Source organism: Amborella trichopoda, chromosome 4, assembly GCF_054954075.1.
Source record: "Amborella trichopoda isolate Santa Cruz 75 chromosome 4, AtrichopodaSantaCruz75HAP2 v2.0, whole genome shotgun sequence".
Lineage (NCBI taxonomy): Eukaryota > Viridiplantae > Streptophyta > Magnoliopsida > Amborellales > Amborellaceae > Amborella > Amborella trichopoda.
The window spans coordinates 45,125,187-45,141,104 of NC_142339.1; positions in this window are offsets into that span (position 1 = coordinate 45,125,187).

A 15,918-nucleotide genomic window follows, 5' to 3' on the forward strand; every position below is an offset into this window, starting at 1 on the left:
TTTATAATTAGATTTACTTAGAAGGTGACACTTGTTGAATTGTATCGAAATGTAATACAAACCAGAAAATGCGATATCGTGGTTAAAAAAGTACACTGCCACTGGATTATGGTACAAACAATGTAACAAGAGCTATTTATTTAAAGGGTGCAGTTGGCATATGGATGCATCCGTAGGTGTACAGGTAAGGTGTAACTTCAAAGTATATAATTGTGATGTAAAATGTTTTAAGGATTATCTTAAAATTTATTTTTATATCTAACTATAAAATTTTAAATTTTCAAAATGGTTAAAATAAAGTATATCTATAAACATATGAAAATCTTGAAAGTGGATGGCGTAGATAATATGTTTTAAAATGCACTATTTCTGAGACTTAAAATCTTTTTATTTTTCATAGTTATACATCTCGATGTTGAGATGATCAATCAAAAAAAAATTCAACATTAAAACTACCTTTTTCGATGGATTTTTTAGGGGCATCCATGGTTTAACACTATAAAGTAGCATCCTTATATAACCGTTTTCCTTCTTTAAATATTTCAAAAAAACTAATGGTCATACATCACATTTGATCCCTTAGGCAAAATCCTGGTTATGAGTACTATAGGACCCAAAATTTTGAGGATGTGACCTACTCGGAATAGTGATCAACATAAAAAATGAAAAGAAACTTAAATACCCACCCTGGAGCCAAAAGAAAAAATCACATGTTAGAATTGTAGACCAACTATTCTAAAGGTTTAAGACTTTTGTTTTTCCTTCCCAGGCCGAGGTGAAGCAATTTGTGTTATATATATATATATATATATATATATATATATATATATATGTGTGTGTGTGTGTGTGTATGTGTGTGTGTGTGTGTGTGTTGAAGATGCTAAGGTGAGTCCACTAGCTGACAAAAAAATGAGTCCAACGGCTCAGATTGAATCTGGGCCAATCTAACGATCACATGTATAAGATCGTGTTTGAATTTTAATGTTTTTTATACAAATTCAAATCACTTTAAATTTGGAGAGTATGTACATCAAAAATAGATGAATTTTATAAAAATATCAAAAAAATATTTTCCATGAAATAAATTGACAAAAATACCCTTGAAATCTTTAGGGGGTATTTTGGTTTTGTTTCACGAATTATATTTTTTTATATTTTTATTAGGTGAGGATTGATGAGAAGAACATATGCCTAAAATTTAAGTGATTTAAGTTTTGTAAAAAAAATTAAAATTTAAACACTACTAGACATCTGGGATCGTCAGATCGGCCCATATTCAATCTAGGCCGTTGAGCTCATTTTTTCTTGTGAACTAATGGGCTCACCCAAGCTTTTTCCTATATATATATATATATATATATATATATATATATATATATATATATATATATATATATATATATATATATATATATATATATATATGGGTTTGTCTAGAATTAACAACCCCTCAAAATACAAAGGTTCAAGTTAGAAAGGGTTGTGATGGGTATATTTATCAAAAAAATCCTTAATTTTTTATTAAAAAAATATTGAAATAGGTAACTTTACCATCAAGCAACGGCAAATTTGAAATTTTCAAAAAAATACAATAGCATTTTAGAAGTTAGTGCCCTGGAATTTTATTTGTAGAGTGCCCTTGTCCTTTAGTTAAAATTTAAACTTTACCCCTTATGGAGATAACAAAAACACCATTATCTTGTAGTAATATTTACAAAATTTTTCCACGAAAGTAATTTTATTTAAAAAAATAAATTAATAAATCCACCCTTCACAACTCTCTTTATCTTGAGCCTTTGTAATTTAGATCATATATATATATATATATATATATATATATATAATATATATATATATATATATAATGATCCTATGAGACCCAGTGGATCTTAACTCGGCTTTTGATGCCTCATCATGGTAGATATGGAGGATGGAGAAGAAGAGACAGGGGAGAGTGGTTTTGATAGAGATTCGGTGGTTAACGTGAAGTTCGATTTGGCTTCTGATCTTTTTGTTGAGGTTCATTTTCCAGTGGTGGGATCTTTTTCCCCACCTTCTACCAACATTTTTTGTTTGAGAGATTGGGCTAGAAGGGGATGGGGTCTTTCTTACCCTCCTATCGTCAAAATTTTGGGTCCTAATAAGATATTTTTCTTGTTACGATCCAAGCAGGACACTGTGGTAGCCTTGGGAAATCGTTTTGTTCGTGATCGAGGTAAGCTTTTACTTTTAGATATCTGGAAAGCATCGTCTCATTTGTCTTATGTGCAGAGACAGAGTCTTTGGATTTGTCTTTCTGGCATTCTTTTCCATTCTTGGACGTTGGATACAATTCGAAAGGTGGCTAACTGTTGCCGAGAATACTGCGATCTTGATAGAGCTTCTTTTGAGGGGACTGATCTGAGTATGGTCAGGTCCGTATCTGGAAGCTCAGAGGTGCCTTTCTCCCCAAGTTTGTTAGACTGGTTGTTGGCCATGATTCTTTTGCCATTGAGGTGTCCTTGGTAAGAATGAGAAGGCCTCCAGGGTTCTGAAACCTAATCCTACTGTTGAAGGAGAGTAGAAGATTGTCCGCCATCGTAATTTGAAAGGGCGAAATGGGGTGTCTGCCTCGGAATTGGAATTTTTGGCGACCTTCCGTAGGAAAAAGCGGAGGAAGTTGATCAATGGTTCAATGCGAATGACGTTTTGAAATTTCAAAATTTGAAAATCAGGAAACAGTGGATTCCGGTGGGACATTTCACTTATTTTTTAGCTTCGGCTTTGCCTAGCATTTCCAACAACGTTGAGGGTGCTTTTCGTCGTGGTGATGGTGCGGGGTCACCTCCACTTCGTAATTTGAAGATTGACGACATATCCTTGCATGATAAGGGTGCAGCACAATTTTCGGAGCTGGTGAATGCGGTGAAGGCTTCCTCGGCCTTTACGCCGGTGGGTGCAGAGTTGCCATCATTGTGGTCGTCTTCTCCTGCGTACAGGTTGAAGGCAGTGAGCCCTTTTCTCGGTGACAAGCTGGCTATTTCATCTAGCTGTCATTGAAGCTGGTTACTGTTCTTCTCTGCCTTAGTTTTTCTTGGCCATCATCTGTGCACCTCGCTAGCGATACAGACTATTCTGGGTTTTTTGGGCAAGATGCTTCCCTTGTTGCACAGTCATGCCACACATCAGATTCGTTCCTCCCCGAGACCTTCATTCGATCCTTTGGGGGTGGATCCGATGGCTAATGTGTTGATTGAGGAGGATGAGGAATCTCAGGTGCTGAATGTAGACATTGTGGCTCAGAATCCCCTGATAGAAGTAGCGGAGGGTGCTTCGTTTATGGAGGAGAGAATGGATTTGGTTGTGGTCATTGATGATATCCATCCTCCCCTCAATGTGGTTCCCCAGGAGAATCATCCATTGTTGCTTCACTTTACTGCTGAGTTTCCACTGGAGGTAGTGGAGAAGGAAGATATTGCTATGGGGGCCTTTGTTGACCCTGAGGTCTAGAAGATTAGCAATTTGGTTGCTGATACTGGTATGGATTTCAATATCCCGATTGGAGTAGTGTTTCAAGAAATTATTGCCAAGAAGAAACTGAAGAAGCTTGAGGCAATTGCGAAACAAAAGTTGGAGCAAGGAGAGGAGAAGATTGGCTACAAAGCACAGGTTGAGGAGGTGGTGCCTAATACCCCGCGAGCTAATGTTCGTAAAGCTAAAAGTAAAGGAAAAGGGGTTGTCAAAGGTACCAGATCGTTTGCACAGTTGCAGGCTCATGGATGTATGCCCTTGAATGCTGCGGCGAGAGGGGTTGTTATAGCTGATGATCAGGTGATGGAGAGCAGCTCTGGATCTTTGGTTGATGAAAGAATGCTGGGGGATTGCCTGAGGAAGCTATGCTCTCGAAAGATGCCTAGTTTGGCTCGTTTAAGGATGGTCCAGGTTCATCCTCTGCCCGCCTCCTAAATGAATTTATTATCTCGGAACGTACGAGGTTTGGGTGACCTCAAACAGAAAAAAAGATGTCTGGTTTTTTGTTACTAAGTTTAGACCGTCTATGTTAATCTTACAAGAAACTAAACTTCGTAGCCTCACTCTGCCTGGTGTCCGGGAAGTTTGTGGTTCTGGGTCTGTGAATTTTGTGGGGATTGAGGTTGTTGGTGCTTTTGGGGGACTGTGGATTCTTTGGGATCCTACAGTTCTACATTCTTTTTGTGTGGTGAAAAAATCCAACTTTTTGTTAGTTGGTTTTTTGTGTTCTCTTTCTGCTTTTAGATGGGGCCTGATGAATGTTTATAGTCCTCATGTCTATGCTTTGAAAGATGCTTTTGTCAATGATATGTCAGAAGTTATTCAGTCCTTTGAATTTTCGATTTTTCTGGGGGCGAGTTTTAACTTTACTAGATGGCCTGATGAAAGTAACTATGGTAGTACTGTTACACACGCTATTCGTCTTTTTAACCGTTTCATTAAGTCCCATGCTTTAATTGATTTGCCTATATCTGGCCCTGCCTTTACCTAGACTAATGGGAGTGTGGTGAATTTGTATATATCTAAACTTGATAGATTTTTTATTTCTGGCGAGTGGTCTGAGGTTTTCCCGTTAGCCATAGTTAAAGCTTTTCCTAGGCTATTTCCTGATCATACCTCTATTTTGTTGTGTACTAAAAACGTTTCTAAGGTCCTACACCTTTCCGATTGAAAATCGGTTGGCTGTAGGAGAAAGAAGTGGTCGATTTAGTCATAAGTACATGGGAGAACACAATGTTGTGGGTTCAATGGATTTTCAGCTTCACAAGAAACTGATCAATATTAAACACAAGTTGTTGGAGTGGAAAATAAATAATCATGTGCATATTAGGGGTATGATTGATGATGGTCTAAGAAAAATTGAATTGGTAAATGCTGTGGTTGAAAACACAGGGGGTGTTCTCAAAAGAGTTGGTATTGGAGAGAGATCGTTTTGTATTAAGGAGTTATAGGAGCTTAGGAGGCTTGAAGAAGTGTATTGGAAACAACGTTCCCATGTTAAATGGCTAAAAGAAGGGGACCTTAACACGAAATTTTTCCATGCTATGGCCAATACTTGTAATAGACAGAATGACGTGTGTGGTCTCTTAATCCAAGGTGTGGACCCTGATGATAGACAGGGGATGTCCAGTGCTATCATTAGTCACTTCCAAAGAACCTTTGCCTTTGAAGTTAGGATAACACCGAGGCTGGATAGGGTAGGTTTTAAAGTCCTGCCTATTCATTTGGTTACCTTTTTAGAAGGGGGTGTTTCGATGATTGAACTTAAAAAGGCGGTGTTTTTTTTACTTGGTGATAAGGCTCCTGGTCCAGACGGCTATCGTCTTATTTTCTTCCATACTTTCTGGAATTTGGTAAGTAGTGAGCTTCTGGAAATGGTTAGAGGTTTCCTTAGGAGAGGGGAGTTGTTCAGAGGTGTTAACCCCACGCTTATCGCCCTTATTCCTAAGAAGTGGATTATTGCTAACTTGAGCGATATAAGACCTATTAGTCTTCTTACTAGCCTTTACAAAATAATTGCTAAACTGCTTGCGGAGCAGCTCAATGTAGTGCTGTCGTACATTATTACGGGCCCACCGTCAGCCTTCATTAAAGGATAGACTGATCACTGATAGCGTCTTGGTTACCCAGGAATGCATTCGTTCTCATGTTTTAAATGGGTTTCCTGGACTAGTGATTAAATTGGATATGGAGAAAACCTATGATAGGGTTGAGTGGAATGTGCTTTTGGAGATTATGAAGAATATGGGTTTTGGGGACAAGTGGAGGAAGTAGATTTCTGGTTATCTCTCATTGGCTCATTTCTCAATTCTGTATAATGGTAGCCCTATGCGTTTCTTTAGTGCTTCTAGCGGTATAAGACAAGGTGACCCTCTATCCCCTTTCTCATTCACTATTTATGCAGAATGATTTAGCATGATTGTTTCCAAAGGACATTTCGTGGGTTTACAATTGCCTAATGCTGATCCTTGTATTTATCACCTTCTATATGCTGATGATACGTTGTTATTTTGTGAGGCAAAAGTGGATCATGTTTCCAATATTGCTATGTTCTTAAAATGTTGTGAAGTGGCTTTAGGTCAGAAAATCAATTTTGAGAAGACAGAGATGATTGGTATAAATTGTGAGGATTTTCTAGTTAATACCTTGACAGAAATATTGGGGTCTAAGGTTGAACATTTCTCAATTATGTACCTTGGATTGCCCATCTCTGACGGTCGGTTACGTTTAACTATTTGGGACAGAGTGATTCAAAGGATTCAATTCAAGCTTGATTTTTAGAAGAACAAATATCTCTATTTGGGAGGCAGGATTACATTAACTAAAGCTTGCTTGTCTAATCTTCCTATTTACCAAGTGTTTATTTTGCATATCCCTACTTCGGTTGCTCGTAAAATTGAGATGCTGAATGGGAGATTCCAAAAAATTCCATTTTCTTTTATGGCGTCGGGTGTGTACACCTAAGAAGGAAGGGGATTTGGGTTTAAGGAAAATCAACTTGGTCAATTAAGCTTTGCTATGTAAGTGGTAGTGGAGAAGTTTAAAATTCAAAGATCAGTTGTGGTATAAAGTTGTTGCCACAAAATATGGGGAGGATAGATTCAAGATGTGGATTGGTAGGAGCAGTAGTAATAGAGGTATGTCGCTTTGTTGGAGGGCAGTCAACTACTGTAAGTCTATAATTCATAGGGATATTCGTTGGTTTGTTGGCGATGGGAGTAGTATATCCTTTTGGCACTATAAGTGGTTAGATGATTCCCCTTGAAATACGTATGTCCGCTTGTATTTCAAAAAGTTGAGGATCCAAATGCAGTGATTCAGGATTTAGTGGAAGTTAGAGGGGATAAGGTTGAGTGGCAGATTAATCTACTTTATAATCGAATTCCAGATGAAGTGTTCCTCCAATTTTTTGAGTTATTAGCGGCACTAAATGGTGTATATATCCCACAATTTGTGGATGATGAGGTGGTATGGGATTTAGCCAAAGATGGGGAGTATTCGGTTAGATCCATGTATTGTTTACTTTTTGTGGAGGTGGTCCCTACCATTCATTGCTATGATTTGGAAATGGCCTATACCCCTTAAGGTTCAAGCTTTCCTTTGGTTGGCTGTACAGGATAAGGTATTGACCACTGATAACCTTATCAAAAGAGGTAAGATTTTGCCAAATGTTTTTCTGCTTTGTAAAGGTGATGATGAAACATGTGCTCATATGTTTCTTCATTGCCCTTTTGTTGGTGGAATTTTGTGATGGTTTTTTGGACAGATCGGTGTGCCTTTGGTCTGACCTCTAGACATTAAAGGTATTTTGGGTGTGTTATCTGTTCTTTAGCCGCCATAAACTGGTATGATGATTTGGCAAATTGCTAAGGGAGTAATTCTTTGAGAAGTTTCAAAGGAAAGAACGGAAGAGATTTTTAGGGGACTTGTCTGCCTTTTGAGAAAATGATGGAGAAAATTATGCATTCCATTTGGGAGTTTTTATCGATTTCTAAAGTGGGGAAAGATATTGTGCAAGTGGATGTTAGGAATAATTTATTTAACCTTTTACAACTGGGTTTACGGAAATGAAGGCTTAAGGGTAGTTGGTCTCCACCGTCAAGAGGGTATTGAAATTGAATTTTGATGGGAGTTCTTTAGGGAATCTTGGCCCTACAGGCTTTGGTGGAGTCGTGAAGGATAGGGATGGTAATGTTTTATTTTCTTATGCTGGCCCTTCGGGTGAGAAAATTGCAAACTATGCTGAAATATTTGCACTTCTTTAAAGTCTTAAGCTTTTCTGTGCAAACATTTAGGGTCTAATTGTATTATTGAAGGGGATTCCTTCAACGTCATCAACGGGTGTAACAAGAAGAAGAAGGTTCCTTAGGAGCCCCATTCATTTTTGCTGCAGATTTTAGATATCTTGCAGCTCTTTTTCTTCTCTTTTGTTCATGTTTTTCGGGAGGCAAATGCTCTAGCTAATAATCTTACGAAGTATGGTATTTTTCTTGTCGAGATGCTTATCTCTAAGGATGTAATTTCATTGTTTTGTTGTATTGTCTCTGAATTTCTAATAACATTGTTAAATTTCTCTCAAAAAAAAAAAGATCCTATTAGACCCTCCCTCACCCATGTGTGTAGGACCGCAAAGAATCACCATTAAATTTGTTACAGATCTCTAGAAAAGTAAAGTCCAACACCCAGGTGATAACTTTCCTAAAGATCTGTGCCAAATTTAATGGTGATTGTTTGGGGTTCTACACACATGGGTGTGGGAGGGTCTCATAGGATCATTACTCATATATAAATATATATATATATATATATATATATATATATATATATATATATATATATATATATATATATATATATATATATATATATATATATATATATATATATATATATATATATATATATATATATATATATATATATATATATATAGAGAGAGAGAGAGAGAGAGAGAGAGAGAGAGAAAATTGTGAAGGGTGGATTTGTAGTCTATTTTTTTAAAAAAATTACTTTTTGTGATATCTTCATTATTAAGTAAAGCAATTTTGTAAATATTACTACAGGACAAGGGGTACTTTTGTCATCTCCATGAAAGGTAAAGTTAAAATTTTTACTAAAAGACAAGGGCACTTTACAAAACGCTTAAAAATGAAAATGAACAGTGATTTTGCCTACCCTCATCACCATCAAAAGTTGATCGCACGGTCACGATTGTCCGGTAGTGTTTTATTTTTCATTTTTTTTCTACAAGTTGGAATTACCTGAAATTTGGAACATATGTTCATAAAACATAGCTGAATCTATGAAAAATATCAAAAAAATATTTTACATGAAGTAAATCGAAAAAAATACCCCCAAAATATTATTGGGTGTATTTTGGTCATTTTTTTCATGAACTATTTTTTCTATATTTTAATTAGGTGCACCTCATTAAGATGTATAAACGCTCCAAATTTTAGATCATTCTGAAATGTAGAAAAAATTATGAAAAATAAAACACTACCAGACAATCGTGACCGTGCGATGAACTTTGGACGGTGATGATGGTAGGCGAAATCACTGTTCATTTTCGGCATTGACCAAAATACCCTCAAAAAGTTTCAGGGAAATTTGGTCAATTTATTTTTCACGAATTATGTTTTTGATATTTTTTGTAGATTCATCTATTTTTTATGAACACACTTTCCAAATTTTAGGTTATTCTAATTTGTAGAAAAACAATGAAAAATGAAATACTACTAGTCAATTGTGATTGTGCGATGAACTTTGGACCGTGATATGGGTAGGCGAAATCATTGTTCATTTTCGCCTACAGGCGTTTTGTAGTGTCTTCATATATATATATATATGGATTCTTCCAACCCACTGGCTGACTGCTACAGTGTCAGCCAATGGCCTAGATTCAATCTTGGCTGATTTAACGGTTACAATGTCATTTCGTATTTGAATTTTTATTTTATTTATAAAAATTCTAAATCACTTGAAATTTTAGATGGTCATTCTTCTCATCAAGGTGCACCTACTAAAAATATAAAAAACATAATTCACAACATGTAAATTGACCAAAATACCCCATAAATATTTCGGGATATATTTGTCAATTTATATTTTCTAAACTTTTTTTAATATTTTTCTTAGATTTTTCTATTTTTTAAGAATAGAGGCTCCAAATTTTAAGTGGTTTGTATTTGTAGAAAAAAAATGAAACTTCAAATACCAAATGAGGTCATTACCGTCAGATCTGCCCAGATTCAATCTGGACCATTGGTTGACACTATAGTTATCAGCCCGTCAGCTAACAGAATTTTCCCATATATATATATATATATATATATATATATATATATATATATATATATATATATATATATATATATATATATATATATATATATATATATATATATATATATATATATATATAAGATGCTAGGGTGAGCCCACTAGCTCACATAATAGTATAAACCCAATGGCCCAGATTGAATCTGGGCCGATCTGACAACCGAGAGTATTTGAATTTTAATGTTTTTTTTATAAATTCAAATCACTTGAAATTTTAGGTAAATATTTTTATCATCAAGCCACACCTAATAAAAATATAAAAAAATAATAATTCGCAAAATTAAAATGATCAAAATACCCCCAAAAATTTACAGGGTTATTTTGGTCATTTATTTTCATGTAAAATATTTTTTAAATTATTTTTTGAATATTCATCTATTTGTTGTTATCAACATACATATAAAATTTCAAGCAATTTGGATTTGTAGAAAAAAAATTAAAATTCAAACACTATCAAGCATCAGTAATTATTTGATCGGCCTAAATTCAATCTGGGCCATTGGGCTCATTTTTTCTTGTGAGCCCATTAGCTCACAAAAGCATTTCTCTCTCTCTCTCTCTCTCTCTCTCTCTCTCTCTTTATATATATATATATATATATATATATATATATATATAAACAATCAAATTAGAGCTCACCTTCAAATAGTGTCGAGAAATATGGTTTCAATAATGGAATTTTTTGTGATAGTCTTAAATTATATTTTCATCTTTAGTTATAAAATTTCAAGCTTCAAAATTTGTGTTGATCGAACCGATCTATGAAAACTTGAAAATTTATTGAATTGAATGTCTAAAATGGCGTTATAAAGATGCACTATTTTCAAATCTTGAAATCCATTTTTTTCTCATATCTATGCATCTTGATCTCGAGATGATCAATTTGAGGATATTTGGGCATCAAAACAATTCGTTTTAATGAAAGTTTTGATGTGCACTCTAATTTAATTGTTTAGAGTCTCAGCTATATATATATATATATATCAACTCTTTCCAATTCCTATAGGTGAAATGAATAGTTATTTCGCCTACCCTCATCACCATCCAAACTTCATCGCACAGTCACAGTTGTCTGGTAGTGTTTCAGTTTTCATTTTTCATTTTTTTTCTACAAATCCAAATTACTTGAAATTTGCAGCGTATATACATCTTATTGAGGTGCACCTAATAAAAATATGAAAAAAAATAATTCACAAATATAAATTGACCAAAATACTCCAAAAATTTATTGGGGTATTTTGATCAATTTGTATTTTACGAATTATTATTTTTCATATTTTTATTAGGTGCATCTCACTAAGATGTACATACGCTCCAAATTTCAAATCATTTTGATTAGTAAAAAAAAAACAACATAAAAACTGGAACACTACCGGACAAGTGTGACCATGCGATGAAGTTTGGATTGTGAATGGGGGTAGGTGTTTTTTCGCCTATATGTGTTTTTTAGTATTATATATATATATATATTTCACACCAGTAATCAATTCCAAAGAAATAAAATCACTTCGCGCCATAGAAATTCTAAAAATGAACCCCCTCCAACAATGAATCTAAGCTATCCATTTGGTGAATTTTAAAGATTTAGGTATTTACGAATTCAATGTTTTGTTTTTCTTTTTAACATTCTTAAACTAATAACAGTAACACTATCTAAAAAATTTAGAAAGAACAACATTTCTTCTACGACCTAGATCTAAGCATCTCACTTAAAATGACAACCTATATTAATTAGCTAAAAAAGGATTTTCTGGGTGTGTCTTCAAACTTTAGCTTTTTGTGATTGTTCATTGAATAAAAAGAGTCTATATTTAAAAATTGGGGTCTAATAAATTCATTTCGAGGATTGTTTTGTTTCATTATAGAACATTTGCTTGAAATCACTTTACTATTTATATATATAGGGAATGATCTCAGGTCACGGTGGCATTGTAATACAATGAAACCGCGCTTCTATAAACCATGTTTGTAGCATTTTTATTATCCTAAATATTCCACACACACTATCCTCATCCTAGTGATCAATCTCCACCAAAATAAATAAATCATTTTGCACTCTAGATAGGGTAAAAAATGGGTCTCCTCCAACAATGAATGTAGACCATCGATTTGATGAATTTTAAGATCTGGGCTTTAATGAAAGTACTCAACTGATCATTCAAGAGTGGATGCCAAAATTTTAAATAGAAAAAATACTGCTATATAAATCTTTTAGCTGAGGATTTGAATGCATAATATAATACATTGGAAGCACTTTTTGAGGCATACAACATCTTATTGTATCATGGTATTCTTGGGTTAATTGGCACCAGATAGATAGACGTTGACTCATATTTACAACATTAAAAATGATTTGATAAGGCTACATCCCTATCAAAATAAGTAAAGCCTCATCTCAAACATCATTGGAAATTGTAGTGCTGGCATCTGATAACTTTCAAATTGATCATCTCGGTCTCGACCAATATATTTGTAAAAAAAAATTGGATTTTAAGCCTTAGAAATAGTATATATCGTAAGTCATTATCTAGACCGTCGATTTTGCTATAAAAATAAGTGTTCACGGACTCACAAGATCTTTATCTGTTTTGAGCTTGTTTTATAGTTGGTGTTGGAAATGAATTTTAGAGCCATTGAGATTTCTAATGTCCAAAGTGCTTTCTGAACGAGTATTCGAAGTGAGGCTTTACTTTGGTTTCATTAAGCTTAAACCTTATAGAAACTGCATTCTGACAATATTAATAAACATTATATTGTCAAATCCTTCAAGTATTAATATATAGAATTTCGTTAATATAGATAAACTATATTTTAAAATATTGATAAACGGCATTTTTGTGGTTCTTTGATTATTGGCTGTATTAAAGCTTCATTTCTAGTCAATTGTCCACAACGATCATTCTCACTCTTATACATTAATTAATTCAGTTTAATGGACAAATAAAACTTCCTTCGACTAATTAATGCTTTTTTTTTACTAAGAGTACTTATTTTTTATTCATTGTGAAAATGTAAAGATACATAACTCAAAACCAAATAGAAGAAACAATTAAGGAATCCAACATCAACTCCTTTCTTAGCCGAATCATTAGCAATATCATTAGCTTCACGATAAACATGATGAAAGCTAACCACCATGGCAGAAACTAACTCCTTTAGCCTTAATCAAATGGATCTAAGTTGCCAAGGAGGCTCAAAGAACTTTGAACACCAATTAACGCCATTCCTCAAATCTACTTCAATGATTAAAGAATCCTCAGCCCTCTCTCCCTCCATATCAACAATCCTTGCAACACCTCAGCCAGTTAGCATGATTGGCAAAGACAACTCCACATGGCCCAACATAGCTAAAGACAATAGAACCCTCAGAATTTCTACATACCCATCCTACACCTACATTCTTTGAGTTGCCATAAGATGAGCCATCAAACTTAAGCTTTAGAGATCCCCCCATCGAAGGCTGCCATTTGGAATTTGGTGTCACTTTTAACACTCTGTAATATATGTTATTTCTCAAATTGAAGAAAATATCCACCTTACAAACTATCCAAGTTGAGGAAAATGGCTTCAACTATTACAAACAAGAAATATAATTCTTTAACACTAACATCCACAAAAAAATATAAAAAGAATGCTTAATATTGTGGAAAATATTGTTCTTAAATATCAGTGCAGGTTTCTACCACAAATATCACTACATCAGATAATGTACCAAAATTTTCAAATTTTGTGGAGACTCTTCTAATATTTATCTTAATTTTTTTATTTTTATATATATTTGAAAATTTTGAAATTCGCCTAGATACATTTTATTGTTCCAACTTATGATTATTTGTATTTTGATGAGTTTTTTTATATTGAATATAAAAATAGGAAATTGTTCAGTAGTTCATTTCTGAATGGATATTGATAAATTTTCCTATATATTTTAAATAAGTTTATCATAAAAAAACCTCCTTTTGCGATTAGGCTATAGTGCCAAAGGACTTTCTAAGGCCTACAAATTTAATACATAACATGGATTAAATTGATTTTTTGCTCCCTGGGCGCACAATAAATGCAATGTTAAATTTTTTTGTTTTTTGGGAAAATATCTTCATACCTTCTACTTTTAGGTTTCATTTCTTGATGAACCCAAAGATTCAAAAGATATCTTCTAACCCCCTCGCCACTTTAAACCTATTTTTTTACCTAAACAAATGTGAGAAAGATATACTCTTTCTAAACTCAGTCATTTCTCTCTCTTCACTTACATACCCCAAACTTATCTATTTCTCTCTCTTCCTGCATCTCTCTCTCTCCTCCAGTGTTTCTCCAATTACCTCTTTCTCTCCTCCCGGTAACCTCTCACCTCCATGAAACCCTTCTCTCTCTCTCTCTCGAAGTTTGGGAGGATGACTTTTAGAAAATCCATGTATTTTTAGATTTGTTTGACCTAAAAAAACAAGTTTAATTTAGCTCAGGGGGTTAGAAGAAATAAAATCTATAATTTTTATTCCCCAAGATATATTTTAATGCTTTGGGTCTACTGTGAAATGAAACTTAAAAATATGGGGTATAGAGATATTTTCCCTTTTTTTTTTTTGGGGGGTGAATCCAATGTGAACTTTTTGTTACTCATTTATTAGACCATACCAAGTATTGAGGGAATACTTATCCTGTAGATTTTGCTAGCCATCCCGTACGAGGCCCCTGAAATGGGTCACACCTACGGGTTTCAATTTGGAACAAGGGCTTTGAATTTCGGGTTTCATTGAAGGCTTTTTTCTTTTTTCTTTTTCCTTTGAGCTATAAAATCATCTGAAAATTCGATGTTATAGTTTACTGAAATGGGTCACACCCACGGGTTTCAATTTGGAACAAGGGCTTTGAATTTCGGGTTTCAATGAAGCCTATTTTCTATTTTCTTTGAGCTATAAAATCATCTGAAAATTCGATGTCATAGTTTTTAAAAATCTCTTTAAACGTCGATTCTGGTCTAGGAGGAGTCATGTATCAACTGAATAAGGCATTATGAATTTTCAGATGTCACTTTTTTTTTAAGCTCTTTATAACAACTGCACTATTTTTTTCTTTGTTTCGTTCTACGCAAGTCAGCCAAACTTCCAAGATCTTCCTCTATTTGAACCGTTTTAGATGAAATTTGATTCAAAAATTTCTCAACTCATCACTCCACATTATTGTTGAATCCTATTTACAAAATTGGACCAATTATTATGCAGCTTTGGATGAAAACGTTCAGAGTTTTAGGGTTCCTACTGTTTTCTTCTTTCTCCACATAAAATGAAAAATAATTGAATGGGATGTGTTTGTAATACAAACTTTGTATTGAAATTAATTTAGGGTTTTTGTTCAAGAATGATTTCTCTAGCATCTAAGCTTCATGTCTGAATTTTTTTTATCCCATTCTTTATCTTTCCAGAATTCTTTTGTCTAGGTTTGACTGTTGTTCTTGATTTATTTTTTATATTTGTGTGTGTGTGTGTGTGGGGCATAGTTCGCCATTCTAAGGATATAACAATTTTGAAACAGATTTGTGCAAATTTGGTTCAAAATGATGTTTATTCACCTGTGCACAAATTTGTTATATAAATTTTGTTGATGCAAACTAATTTCAATACAAATCGAGAGCAAAAAAAAATGTGGTATTTATGGGGTTTATATTTGTGCTGAATTTTCAGTTATTTATTGATATATATATATATATATATTTATACTAAGAAAATTTCTTAAAAATACTAGAATATATTAATACATTCTAATATTAATATATCATTTTCTAATTATCAAATTTACAATCTACCATATGTATATATCATGTTTTTTATTAATAATGGATCATTTGGATATTAACATATCGTAATTATGCATTAATAGCACAAATTCTGTAATTTCATAATTATTTTTATATTATAAGATACGTCATGTATGATTTTTTCATTACATATGAAAATGTGAATTTTTTTTTTATATTAGAAGTTATATAAAACAAAGTTTACATGTAATTACTTTTGTATAGTAAATAATTGCAACCTAAGAATCCCAATTTATTATAATATTATGGTA